Source organism: Chiloscyllium punctatum, unplaced genomic scaffold (genome assembly GCF_047496795.1).
Source record: "Chiloscyllium punctatum isolate Juve2018m unplaced genomic scaffold, sChiPun1.3 scaffold_126, whole genome shotgun sequence".
Classification (NCBI taxonomy): domain Eukaryota; kingdom Metazoa; phylum Chordata; class Chondrichthyes; order Orectolobiformes; family Hemiscylliidae; genus Chiloscyllium; species Chiloscyllium punctatum.
The window spans coordinates 777,078-791,734 of NW_027309860.1; positions in this window are offsets into that span (position 1 = coordinate 777,078).

Sequence of the window (14,657 nt, forward strand, 5' to 3'; positions counted from 1 at the left end):
GTGCATGAAAGATTCTGACGAAATTCTGGTCACATTCTAAGTATCGAAAATCCCTCACCCTCCGACCATATCTTAGAAAATATCCAGAGTCTTGTGAAAGTTGCTTTCCCACTCTCATTTTTGGATAACATCAATTTTGCAGGATATTAGAAGGGGAAGATTTACAAACCAATCTCTCCACCGTGATCTGATAAAGTTGCACATTTTATCACAAGTAGAACTTGATCAGAGAGAGAACATGAAAGGGAGAAAAACCCCTCTGGTTACAGCGAGAGAGAAATCGTTCTCTTATTGTGTGTGTGGACAATGGTTCTACCCATCATCAGAGCTCACAAACCACAAATGCAGTCATACTAAGGAAAGTCTATGGAAATGTGCGTATTCATTTCCTTGTCTGAGCTGAATACCCATGGAGGCAAACATTCCAGGAAGAAGCGATTCACCTGCTAAGAGTGTGGAAAGGGGTTCACTCTGTCTCTGACCTGCTGCAGCACCTGCTCGTTCAATATGAGGAGAAACCATTTCAAAGTCTGGACTGCCGAAAATGCTTTAAAACATCCAGCACAACGCTCACACTAATTAGAAACCTTTCATCTCGCCAGACTTTGGAAAATGTTATCAAACCTTTGTGTGCTTCATCTCTGAGAAATATGCTCACATGAATGAGAGACCTTTTAAGAATTCTGGAGACGTGCCGTCTGATCTACGTGCTCACCCGGGAGGAGAGACATCTTCGTTTCCAAATCGATGGGACCTGCTGTAAAAATCCGAGTGACCGGATGGCTCATCACCTTTCTCACAATATTAACGTGTCTTTCTAAATGCTCTGACTGCCGGAAGTGCTGCACAAGTTCCTGGAGACGAACATGTCATCAACGTGTTCACACTGTGGAAAGACATTATTCACTCTAAAAGTTCCAGGGGGCTGTTTATCATTAACGTCTTCACATTGAAGAGAGACCTATCAAATGTATAGTCAGTGGGATGTGCTTAACAGTCTCTGTAGAACTGATGTCCCTTGGACATGTTCACAATGTGGGAGACGTTTCAAGTTTAGTTATTCTAGGAATAGGTTCAAGCGTTCATCTCAAGTCCCAGTACACCAGCAAGTTTGCAGGGGGCAGAAAGCATTTAATTGCTCCATGTGAGAAACACAGTTAGCTCACTCATCGACCCTGCTGAGACAAAAGAGGGATCCCACTAAGGGAAAGATCTCACTCACTCATCGACCCTGCACAACAGCGATTTAACCTTGTTGTTCATCATATTCAGATCTGTAAGCAAAGTTTTGATATTCTGGATAAAAATCAAATAAATCAGCTTTGTATTAAATTCATTGTCAAATGTCATTGGAAGGATGGGTTTACTGAGTACTTGAAGCATCAAGGTTCTCAAGGGGAAGTAATTTCTGAAAAATATATCAGACATCTGTGAGGAGATAATGAGCAAGTAAGACGAAGTCGACCCTGCAGAGGTGACCAGCTGGAATTTCCAAAAGGCTTTTTGGCGAGGTGCAGTATGACAAACTGTTCAATAATGGCCAACTTCTACTTTAGACGACGGTGTGTTTGGAGTTTCCACATCCTCTCCGTTTCTGTCTGGATTTCCTCCCCAGACGAAAGATGTGTCGGTGACCTTCTTTGGCTATGGGGAATGCAGAGTTACAGGAATTGGGTAGAGGTGTGAGTTTGGGTGTGATGTTCATTGCAGGATTAAAGGAATCTTCCTGGGCGAAATGGCCTGTTTCCACATCGCAGGTATTTTATTAGGACAAGGTTTATCGCAGGGATTAAGGCTTTTGTTATATGAATTTCTTTTTTTTAAAAAAGTCACAATTTCCATATAAACATATGATTTCAATTGAATCTGTTGAATGATATAAGGAGGGGATGGGCATTCTTAAAGAGGAATCATAAAGGTCAAGCGAGAATGTCAGATCACCTTAGCACGAAAAGTTAAGGATATAATCTAAAGAGATTCCACAAGTACATTAAGAACTAGAGACGAAATAGGACCACTTTAAGTTGAAAGAGCTCACTTTTGTTTTTAACCTCAGCAGATGGAGAGATATATAATGTTCACTTCGTGGAGAACGAAATGAACCCTACAACTAAATATTGATGTTTATAAAGTCGTTTCCATTGTAAAGGGCAAGTGCTTGAGGACTTGGAAATATGAAGAAGGATAGTTCGCTGGGATTTGATCTCATGTATCCCAGAACTTTGTGGCAAGTTAGGGAATGAAACTGTTGGGTCTTTCGTAGAAATAATTGTGGAATCTATTACTATGAGTGAGGCGCCGAAAAAATGGGGAGTTGCTAATTTTGTGCTTTTTTTAAGAAAGGGTTACATGGAGAATCCTGGGAACTATAGACCTGTATTTCTGACGGTGGTCTTATGTAAGAATTTGGATGCAATTATAAACGATTGAATTTAAATGCATTTGGAGATACAAGGAATAAATAGGAATAACCAGAATGTTTTTGCGCGAGGGAAGTTGTATCTCACAAAGAGGACTAGGTTTCGAGGGCATAACTAATATGATTGATCCGGACAAAGTGGTAGATATTACTCACTTGAACTTTAATAAAACCTTTTTAAAGGTTCCACATGTTTGCCTGATTCAAAAAGTGAGATCACAGAGAGTTCGGTGAGATTTCCAATTCGATATAAAATTAGATTAACAGCAGGAAGCTGGGAATAGCCATGGAAAGTAGCTTTCAGAACAGAGGACTATTACCGATGGTGTCCCACAAGGATTGATGATTAGCCCACATTCATTTTTTTTCATTTAACTAAATGATTTATGTGAGAAGATAAAAAGCATGGTAAGTAATTTGCAAAATTTGTCGGAAAAGGAGCAATAAAAAGCTGATGGAAGATTGTGAAGAGGTTTTCTCGTCAGGTCAATTCCTCTCTCTGTCCTCGAGTTTTTAAAGCGTGGGGGAGTTGGGTTGGGGCGGGACAGTGAAGGGCCATCAGTCCATCGTACAGACCAGGTTATCAGATGTCCATCTATTCTCGTCCCAGTTTGCAGCATTTGCCACATAACTTTGAGTGTTCTGACTTTCCAGGGAAAATGTCAATGAGATTCGCTCTGTGAGCTTAAATGACACAACAATGGTACTGACGGTTGACTGGGTTGCAACACCTTTGAGGAACGTATTCTCATGTTCAAACACAGAGGCAGACACACCGGTACATTCCCCGACAGTGACAAAGTCCTCATCATTATACACAATCCATACGCTTTACGTCCGCAAGTTTCTCTGGTGAAAGGCGGTTTTAAGTGGAATGCAAGCCATTTCTCTAAAGAATGTGAACCATTGCTGTAAGCTGTGATATGAAGAGGATACTGAGCTGAAATAGTCCCACACACTTCGCATGTGCAACTTTCAGGAACACAAATCCCACCAAATCAAGGTATCTTGCTCCTGGGATCTGACAGGATAGCGCCCAGCAAACATTCCTCACTAAAACTACTGACACACGGCAAACACTAGACACTTTCACATCTCGTCTCGTCTCATTCTGTTTCTGTCCCTGACACACCTCCAGATTCCTCTTCATGTCCAGTCCCGAGATCATTGAGCTCTTTTATACAAATACAGACACATTGAGAAAGTGACCTTATTTCAAAAGCAGAATCAGGGAATGTAAGCTGCGAGGGCTTGCTCACGACAGGGCAATAAGGCACCACGGGTTCATGTCCCGATTATCGTATAGACTGATTCCACCAATGGGACCGTATCAGTTATTATCAATTAAAATCTTCCAATGACTACTGTGACTGACAGAAAGTAGCTTCGACCCCTTTCTCGCCGAGGGACATTTTGCAAACAATGTCCTGTTCCTTCACAAACTGAGTTTTTCTCAGCTGGCCATGGATGCGTCGAGCACAGAAAATGCCCTTTGGCCCACTAAGTCTGCACATTCCAATACAATCCCCTGAGCTGTTCTTACCTTATTTGGCAGCACATTGCTCAAAGGCTCAAACGAATTCAGCATTGTAAGTATTCGACTATATGGGTCTTTCATGCTTTGGAGGTTTCTGCCTTTTCAATCATGACAGGCGGTTGGTTGCAGTTTCCCAAGCTTCCTTATCTGGCTTATATGCATTTTACTTCATCCTGCGATTTGAATTTCAAACAAAAAAGCGGAGAACAAACACACTTCTAGTTCACTCTCGACTCTCAATTACAGTCAGCAAAATGCTTAACTGCATGAGGAACTCACAGTAGATTTAACGCCCATCGCCTCAATCACTTGTCTACACCTGCAGAAGTACGTTACTAAACTGGTTTCAAGTTCTCCCTTCCTGTGGAGCTGAGAAACAGGCAATAATTGTTAGGTTTGTTTGAATTGAACCACCACTGCTTCGACAGGGTAAAATATCAAGATATGTTTGGTCTGTGTAATCAATCTCGATATTTCAAATTATCATTCATTTAGAAGCAAAGACAGAGATTGCAAGGTAAACTAAGCATGTCTAGCAGCATCTGGAGATAGAGAAACAGAGACAACGAATCAGAGCTTCTTCAGGAGTTTCTCAGAACTCTGTTTTTCTCACAGCGTCTTCCATTCCTGCCGAGTTCCTTGACCAGTTTTTGTTTTTGTCAGAGATTCCCAGCATCCACAGCACTTTCCTAGCCATTAAACAATAAAGAAGCAGATTTGTCGTTCCTCACTGGATAGGTTTTCCAATTGGGAGCATATTCCAAAACCTACTAAAGGATTCGGATGGATAAAAACAGCGACCGCTCCATGTGTGGCAACACCCTATCGGTTAACAGCTGAACGAGAGAATTAATTGCTCCACAGAGACTGGGGAGTTCCTTGTCGCAAGCCCCTTGCAGGATCTCATAGAGAAGACTGTTAGCGAATTCAAGAATTCGCCTGACCTTCAGAGAATGACAATTGCCCTCGATTGGATTGACGTTTCCAAAATGAATCCTGGGGCATTCGTTGTGGAAAATGGGAACAGTCTGATCCCACGCCTTGCCGACACAGTCATGTCACCAGGAAGCAGCTCTCCTAAAACCGGACCTACTCCCTTCGTGCCTCATGACGAACATATTCCTGACCACGGTAAAACCCGGGAACTGTGCAGCTGAAGAAAAAAGGATGGTGTGATTGTCGCTCCCTTCCTGGGTCGTAGGAGAACAGCACCTGTTCGTGAAGAGCCGAAAGCACTGACTAACATCGCCACATAGACTGATGAGCCAACGGCGTCAATGATCTCCGAATGCAAGCTTTAGTCTGCTTGTCCCCCATTGAAAATACTCCTTAATTAGCTTTACCTTTTGAAAATAAATCTTTGGAAATTCATTCTGAAGACATGGGAATATTCTGCTCCCACCCTCTGAAGACATAAACATGACTCCAGGAACCAGTTCTCCTCCAACCGGGACCGTGACTCTTCCAGCCTTTCAGTGTCTTGTCTGTGACCGTGTTTTCTCATTGTCCCGGAACTGAAATGAGATTTGACATCCTGACGTGCAGGAACGAGAATCTTTTCAATGTCACAGATCAGTTCAAGTCCGGAGAGCATCAGCGTGAAAGCACTGGCCTCCGTAAGCACAGAAAGATGTCTAAACTGTCTCTGCACAGTCGAACAGTTCATTGTTCATTCGCCTCTGGATCCGCTTCCCAAGGAATATATAAAGATTAACAAATCTCGAGACTAGGATTTCTGCTTTGCTTCTTGACAGTTTCGCCACCTGCCAATTGGCAAAATTTATCAAGAATCCCTTCACAACCCTCTTCTTTGCACTATGTCCAGAGATAAATGAATCTCACTTTGTGGAGAGACTCCCGACTCTGGGAATGTTTTGTTTGGAGCAAAGAAGTTTAATGGGAGATTTGTTGGGAATGTTTACAATGATGTGGGCGGAAGTGGTGTGGATAGGCCGTTGATGGTCAGAGGGAACTGCTTCCCCTGACCAGGGCAACTGACCAAAGGACGAGGAGTGAAGACGTTTAAGGGAAAACAAAACTTGTATCAAATAAACTCAGTGAAACCTACATATACACCATGTGTTTGTTATTATATGTGGATAGAGGAACAGAGCAAACGTTTTGAGTCAGATCCGTTTCTCGTTCAGAACACAAGTTTCCTGCATGTCGACAATTGAGCAGACCTGAGAAAATGTCGAGTTGTTGAGACAGGTTTTCTGGAGTTGCAGGGATAACTCATCCAAAAGGAAATCATTTAAAATCAACAGTGAGGGAAACATGTTCTGTATTGATGAGAGATAGAGTGGATGGGAAAGATCCATCTCCATAAGCAGAGAGATTAACAATACGGCAATGGTCGAGTAACAAAGATGTTCTTGTATTTTTACAGCGCCTTTCAGCACCACTTCAGTCACAGACACTGAAGTAACTTTGAAGTAGATGTGTCATTGTCAAAACTAAAGTGCTAATCAGGGCAGTATGTTCAACCAGAGGTCAAAAAAGACCACTCAGAACTGGCCGTGGAGACGCAGGTGAGATTATGATTTACTTTAAGCCTTTGTTCCTCTCTGGTTTATATCCAGAATAGTGCAGGAACGGAGGTTCTCATCTCAGGGGAAGGTGTTACCCACAAAGACACAGATGAGGAGGATGTTCTCACTTTCAGAGGGTAGCAAGTATGTAGAAGTATTTACAGCAGATGTCTGGCAAGACTCAGTCTATTTAAGCCTTCAATTATCTCTCTATTAATAGAATGGAGCAAGTGGTAGAGTGAAATGTGCACAAATGTGCTGACAATTCACACTCGTGGGAGCGCATATTATGTTGAGAACGTGACATTTCGCACAGGCATATAGATAGGTTGAATGAATGGGGACTAACTTGTCAGATACAGTTTCATGTCGGCATTATGAGGTCATGCACTTTGGTCAGAGAAGTCAAAAGAAAGAACACGATTAAAATCGAGAGAAAGTAGAAGAAACGTGTGGGACAGAAGAATTTCATGCCTGACACAAACATGTTTAGTATCATCTTCTTTCCCTGACAAAAAGGATGGCTTCCTTTCCGAATGCTCACAATGAAAGAGATGGTTTCCAAGGAAAGTAAAAAACCCTGAAACAAATAGCCTAATCGAAAACAAAGGAATGAATTGAGTCGTTCCAATGGACAACTTTGATGCTTATGGCTCTCTAAAATTTGTTTTAAATGGAGCTGGAAGTGGGAATTGGGGGAGCTGGGGAGTGAAAGTCAGGTCGCCCATGTTTACTGTCATCCTTCGTCTGTGTTCCTCATTTTTTTGTATGTTTTATTTCGCATTGTGGTTACTGTGAGTGCGCTTGTAAACCACACCGCTGGTGACTTGTTTCCCAGACAGTTCTTCAACACGACTCGTAAGAATTCAACATTCTTTTCTCCTGAATCTAGGTAATCTCTAAACACTGTGCAAATATCACCAGAACCTCGACATTTTCCACGCCTGTCTGCCTTCTTGCAATATCAATTGATTCATCACTGTGCTACTGTTGCACAAATCAAGAACGAACCAAAGCGCATCAATTGCATCTAGGCTGTGAAGGCAGCTAACTGCAGCCGCTCCCCAGAGTACTGGCAACTGTGTGATCACAGAAGCACACATTGAACAGCCAGGAAACTCAAAATAATTACAGTGCCAGAGGCCGTGCCAGGAACGGCACCTGAGAAACAACAGAAACACGCTTTTGAGCGACGGACTTGGTTATATTTCTCAATCATCAATCGAAGTTTACATTGGTTATATCAATTGATCCCTCACTCAAGGAACCAGCAACTGCTGCAAACGGAGGAGAAAATGAGGACTTTACATACTGAACATCAGAGTCCAGAGTGCGGTGCTGGAAAACACAGCAGGTCAGGTAATATCTGAGGAGCAGGAGAATCGATGTTTTGGGCATGTGTCTGATGACTTGCTCATGCCAGAAACGTCTATTCTACTGCTTCTTGGATGCTGCCTGACCTGCTGTACTTTTCCAGCAACACCATCTCCATTGCTGCAGACTGTCATACAATCCAGGCTTCCAGCCGCAGAATCAGCAACACTCAGTGTAATGAGTCAACCTAATGTGGACACCTCGCAGTGGTGTTTAGTATCAAGTAGATCTTCATGAATGCGTGTCGTGAATTGTCTGGCCTGTATAATGTTCCCTGCTCTCACTACGTGCAACATTGTTTGAACATATTTGTGTTGTACATGATGCATACTGGGTCCATTTTTCTGGTGAGTTGTTGTCTAAATGTGGCTTTCGGTATATATTCTCTCATAGATCCGAGTAGTCAAAGGCTGTCCGTTCCGAGACATTTTTGCTTGATATGTTGGGTGCCCTCCTAACGTTGTTTATCTGCAAGGAATTTGCGGGAATATCTATTGTTGCAAAGTATTTATGGAGGATCCAGGAAACACAACAATTAGTTGTTCAGAGTGGCAATGCACAGACATGACGAGGTCAACAAATTCGACCAGAACAACACAACAATAATTGGACAATAGTGGGCAGCCAGAGATTTTTTAGAATGACGAGACAAATCCAATAACTCCATCAAAGAACATGTTGACCTGGACGTAACATACCGGGACCTGCAATGAACGACAAGAAGCAGCAACTAAAAGTAGTGGGAAGGAAATCACACCAATTCGAAACGCTACAGGACTGCACAGCTTCATAAGAGCCTCATCAGCCTTGAGGATGTTACTGAGAAAGGGCGGGAAACTGCTGCAAACCAACTTCCCAAGACTAACGAACATTCCCACACCATCATCAAACTTCACTGGAACTTCAAATCTTTACACAAATCTTGAAACCCTGAAACAGTCAGGGCCGCCCCAGCGGGAAAATGAACCCTTGCATCCCACATGACAGCTGAAGATACGAAACGCCATACTCCAGTGAACGTCAGAGCGAACTGCTCTTGCAAGCTACTTGTGCGTGCTCTTGACAAAATAACTGCTTGATTATCATCATCCAATTTCTCTTCGTTTGAGGTTGTGTGGTTTTAACATTACAAATTTACATCTGAATATCACTGAATTTTCTGAGCATTTCTGCCGTTCCAACACTTAGAGACAGAGAGTTCCAGATTCCAACCACTCGTTGTCTGACAACGTTTTTTTATGTGCAGCTACCCAAACCCTTTTACCCTTATCTTAAATCTATGGCTCTTGGTGATTGATCCCTCCATCAAATGTTTCGTTAACTGTACATAATCCATGCTGCTCATCATTTCGTACATCTCAATATTGTCTCATCTCAATTTCCCCTGCTTTCAGAAAAACAACGCCAGTCTGTCTCAACTCTTTAATAGTTGAAGTTATTCAATCCAGATAATATATTGGTAAATCACTTCTGCATCGTTTCCACAGTTGTCATAACACTGCTATGATGTGAATTGTAAAATTATACACAATTATCTAGCGAGAGACAAATGATGACTTGAAATAAATGTCGGGAGACCAGAGACATTGGTCTCTACCAATAAAGTCATTCCCTCGATACTGTTCTGTGTCATTTCCATGATCCCAATGCTCCAATGATCTCTGATCCATGCAAATAAAACACTATACGTGAGGATTCAAAACCCAACCGCATTGTCTGATAGCATTAAGTGGCTTAATGGTCCTGATGGCGATATTGGGTCACGTTCACCTAACAAGAGTGACAACTGCAGCACAGACTTAACGGTGTCAATGTGAAAATGAATGTTAATTTTTATAATGCCCCAGTCACATGGGAGGAGGGATGGAAAGGGGGAATAGTGATTGTTAAAGGGAGAAAAATCTCCGAGATTGGGTGCTAAGAGTGGCGGCTTGAAGCATTAAAACCAACACCAGAGTGAGTATTTTCATCTTAAAATTGATTGTTTCCTTTCTGCGTTTGTTTTGCACAGGTTATGTGGAGTAACATGGAACAAATGCTCATTACAGATACTCGGATTTGAATGGAGGTTGCATGACCACAACGCAGAGGACGAACCACTATTCGATTACATGAAAAAGCACAATACAAAAAGCCTTTAATGCAATGGCAGAGATAGTCGAGGAACCGCATCACATGCAAAACAGGAAAGCCCACTGAGACTGGATGGAATGGTCACCATTGGATATCCCCAGTTGCTGTGGAGATTCCATCATTGAAAATGTTGAACAATCAATTCGATAGATTTCAATAAAAGATTACAAGTACAGGCGAGAGTTCACAAATATTGTTGAAATATCGGTTTCAATAAACATGAAGTTTAACATCGTAACAAGGAAGAAACTATTATTGCACACTCACATCACACCGGTTCCCAGGTCTGGACTCAGTGAAACTGTGTACGGAGTGGCGAAGATCTGATTGGACATTGAGAGTGGAATGAACAAGTGGATATCTACTTTGCCTGCCAGTGACAAATTCCATGAGCATGCAGTCCTACTGTGAAGGTAGAGACTCATGAAACTCCGAGGCTGGGAGCTCCAAGCTCGCTCGGTGAAACTACTGCTGACGTGGCGCAGAGGGCATTGGGTCGTGGGAAAAGATCCTGAGCTATTTTAATCTGAATTGAAATTATTAGATTAGATTCCCTGCAGGATGAAAACAGGCCCTTCGGACCAACATGTTCACAACAACCCTCCGAAGATCAAACCATCCCAATCTTATGTTTACCCCTGCCTAATGCACCTAACATTATGGACAATTTAGCATGGCCAATTCACGTGGTGTGTATATCTTTTAGATTGTGGGGGGTACCGGAGTACACGGAGGAAACACATACAGACACAGGGAGAACGCGTAAACTCCACACAGACAGTGCCCCGAGGCTGGAATCGGAAGAGGGACCCGGGTGCTATGAGGCAGCCGTGTGAACCAATGAGCCACCGTGCCACACATTTGCTCATTGAATTGGGGCCCCGCAGCCCTCTACAGCAACTATCTCCAAAGAATCACCACTCTCTGACTGAAGATATTCCTCCACGTCTCATTTCCAAATTGTTATCTCTTCACTTTGTTTCTGTGCCCTCGGGTTCTAGTGTGTCATAGTGGGTGAAATATCTTTGCCACATTGGCTCTGCACAGGCCTCTCAGCACTCTGTAAATTTCAAATAAATTGAGTCATTGACTCAGACATCATTGAAACAGATCGCTGTTCCAAACAGTCCATGCTACCATTTACCGAAACTAACGTACGACCAACTACGTGTACTGGGCCCATATCTCTCTTAACATGTCCTATTCATACACTTATCTAAGTGTCTTTTTAATGTTGTAACTTTATCCACATTCCTACTTCCTCTAGAACTTTGCACAGGAAACATACTGTGTAAGATAAAACAAAGTAAACCTCATGTCTTTTTTTCACTTTTGTCCTCACACCTTAAAAGTACGCCCACTAGTCCTGAAATACCCCAAGGAAGGAAAGCACCGGGGGAGTTGAGCTAATCTGTACCCCTCAGGATTTTAAAAACCATTTATACGGTAAACGTCAACCTCCTATGCACCTTTGAAAGAAGTCCCAGCCTCTCCAGCCTTCCCTTACAGCTCAATCCCTTCATTCCTCGCAACGTAATGGTAAATCACTTCTTAACTCTGTCCAGCTTAATATTCTTCTTTGTCTGACTTGGAAACCAGAACATAGACACAATACTACAGAAGATGCCTCGCCAACATCCTGTACAACCTCAGGATAACGTCCCAACTTCATCACTGAGCAACGCATTTAAACGTTCTAACAGCATTTTAAGGAAGCTGACGATATGTGACACGACTTCCAAAGTCTATTCCGTGACCTATTCACGTGTCTATTGCGCAGGACTATTCAAAGCAGTAATTGTAATTGTACAAGTACTGCATGCCTTTATAACTCAAACTTGTTACATATGTTCAAGATAATTTCTCTTTACAATTCATTTATCATATACCCGAATGATCAATGTCTCTTTTAATCTTCTATAACCTCAGATAACCTTCTTCTCTGTCGACTGCACCACCATGGGGAGTTGGAGCGTCCCTCAGCACAGAAACAGGTCTTTTGGAGCACACTGGTACATACTGATCATAATGGCGGTCCACATTAACCACATTTCTCTTCACTTGGACCACATCATTCTAATTTTTTGCTATCCATGTATTTGTCCAAAAGCCTTTTTAAATGTTCTTCGTGTACACACAAAGACTTATGCTGTCATCTCATGGAAATGCATGTCGCTCATGTTGGTGTCAACCAAAAACTGATGATCCCTACCTTGCATATTGTCATCTAAAACATTTACATCAGTCACAAACAAAGGAGCCATCACTGATCCCTGTGGAACACTGCCGGTCATAAGCCTCCAGTCTGATAAACAACACACCAAAACCTCACCCTTTCTCTTGTTGTTAATTGAATTTTGTATCCAATTTGCAAATTTGTGAACCACATCTGATTTAACTTTACTCGTTAGTCTTCCATGTTGAATCTTGTTAAACCATTGCCTAAAGCCTAAGTAAGCAAAGATATTTGTTCTTGCCTCATCAATCCTCTTGCCTACTTGATCAAAACCTCAGAAATTTGTGAGACCCAGTTTTCACGTCACTAAACCATATTGATGATCCCCTATATTTCCTGGACTCTGAAAATGCTACCTTCCAAAACGACCTCAAAAAACCTGCGAACCACCAATTTCAAAGTCACAAGCCTGGAGATTCCAGTCTTTTCCCTGTATCCATTCTTCAACAAGGTTCGTCAATGTCGAGTCATTTTAAATCACACCGATATTTAGAGATGACACAATTATTTCAGCAAGGAGTGTTGCAATTTCCGTGCTTACCTCCCATAATGCTTTGGGATTCAGTTCAAAAACAGGGTAAACCTCGATGCTAATTGAAACCAGCAACACAGAAAAATATTTACCCCGTGCTGTAATCTGTGAAAATTCGATCGTCAAAACGTTTCGCATAGGTCACAATTTAAAGGGAAAATATCAGGTTTTTCTTTATGTCTAACAGAGTATGAAAACTAACAACTATTTACAGCGAGTTTCTCTTAAATCCATCTGTTACCTTCCAATCCCCAATAATATTCCGATTCTAAAAGATTCCCAATAATGATTTAAAAAGTAATCATGGTTCAAAACTTTTTCAAGTCTCATTTTGTGGATTTTTCTTGGAAGACTCTCTCCAGATTTTCCTCGATGTTCTGCCATGCAAACACATTTCCAGGAAGGTACATTTGTAGGATCTCTTGAGCTGGACGTCTCTGACGCAGTCCTAGCTGTTGAAAATGTCCTGATTTATACCCCAAAACATCGGATTATTTCATTGGCTTTAATATTATCAAAATGTGAAGTTCACACCTGATTTTGATTTTGGATCTTGATTCATAATTTAAGCTGATGGCAATCGAGCTCTGGTGGTTGTTTCAAACAGATATCACATTGTTCCCTTGGTCAGAACAGGTTGTTCTGTGTCCTTGCAAGCTTTTCAACTCTTTTTTTCACACAACGTTCATAACAATACACTAGTCCAGGGTCTGGAGTTTTATACGCCTTTTACATTTTCTGAGATATCCAGCACTTATATTCCTGTAATATGAATTGTTTATCGGTATGTATTTCCACGATTTCTGTAGCCTCCTTATGTCTAACATATCCTCGGCGAACAGACTTCGCAAACTGAGCTGTTCCACCTTGCTTGAATCCCTCTAAATACTTTCTCTTCATCTAATCGTCCAAATGTCTTATAAAATAATGTAACAGTACCTCTACATACCAGTTGCTTTAGCAGTGGATTCCATGTGCAAGCCATCCTCTGTGTGAAAAGGATGTCTTGTCATGCGATGTAAATCTTACGAGGTGTGGACTCCCGGATCCAAGGGAAAAAGAACTTTGCTGTTCGTCTTATCGAGAACACTCTTGATTTTATGAATCTCTATAAAGTCAAAATTCGACCTCCAAAGCTGCAGTCCGACAAGGCAAAGCCGACACAGTCTCTACTCGTTATATTAAAAATCCAGTCCTGAGTACATGTAGACTCTTTATTGCATGAGGCCAGACAGAGTCTAATGTTATCCAGCCGCTAGAAATATCACCGAATCTCAAATTCTTGATGCTTGTTCAAACAGTTTCGGAAAAGGTATCGTCATCTTCACATATGGAGAGTGAACATTTGGTCTCGCTGTCTCCACAATACAAAAATGACATGAAAAATTCGTTTAATGCCTCTTCCATCTGCTGATCTCAAAAGCAATGTCAACCTCCTTGATCTTTCAGGTAATATTTTTCGCGTTGTTCTCTTGCCAGATATGTACTTGGAGACCCTCTTTGGATTATCTTCAGCCCTGGCAGATTAAATTATTTCATATCCCCTCTTTCCTTCCTGGTCTGCACTTTATTGAAGTCGCTACAAGAAATTCACTTGAACTCTGTTGTCTGTCTAATATAGAATACTCTTTCGATTTGATTTGTTCCTCAACACCTTTTTTCAATAATGGTCACGTCTTATGAGTGACCAGCCTGACAAATTCAGCTCAGGTTGACAGCATATCTGCCACTGGGAAAATGTTCGTCTGTGATTAAAGTTGGAACAACAGAGCATTAAAAATGCATTACAGAATAAAATGGATTCCGCATGGCTTTGAGCAGATGAAATCAGACCTAACACGTTTCCAAGTATTTTCAGATCGTCACAAGCACAATACATAAAGGGGAATGCAGTA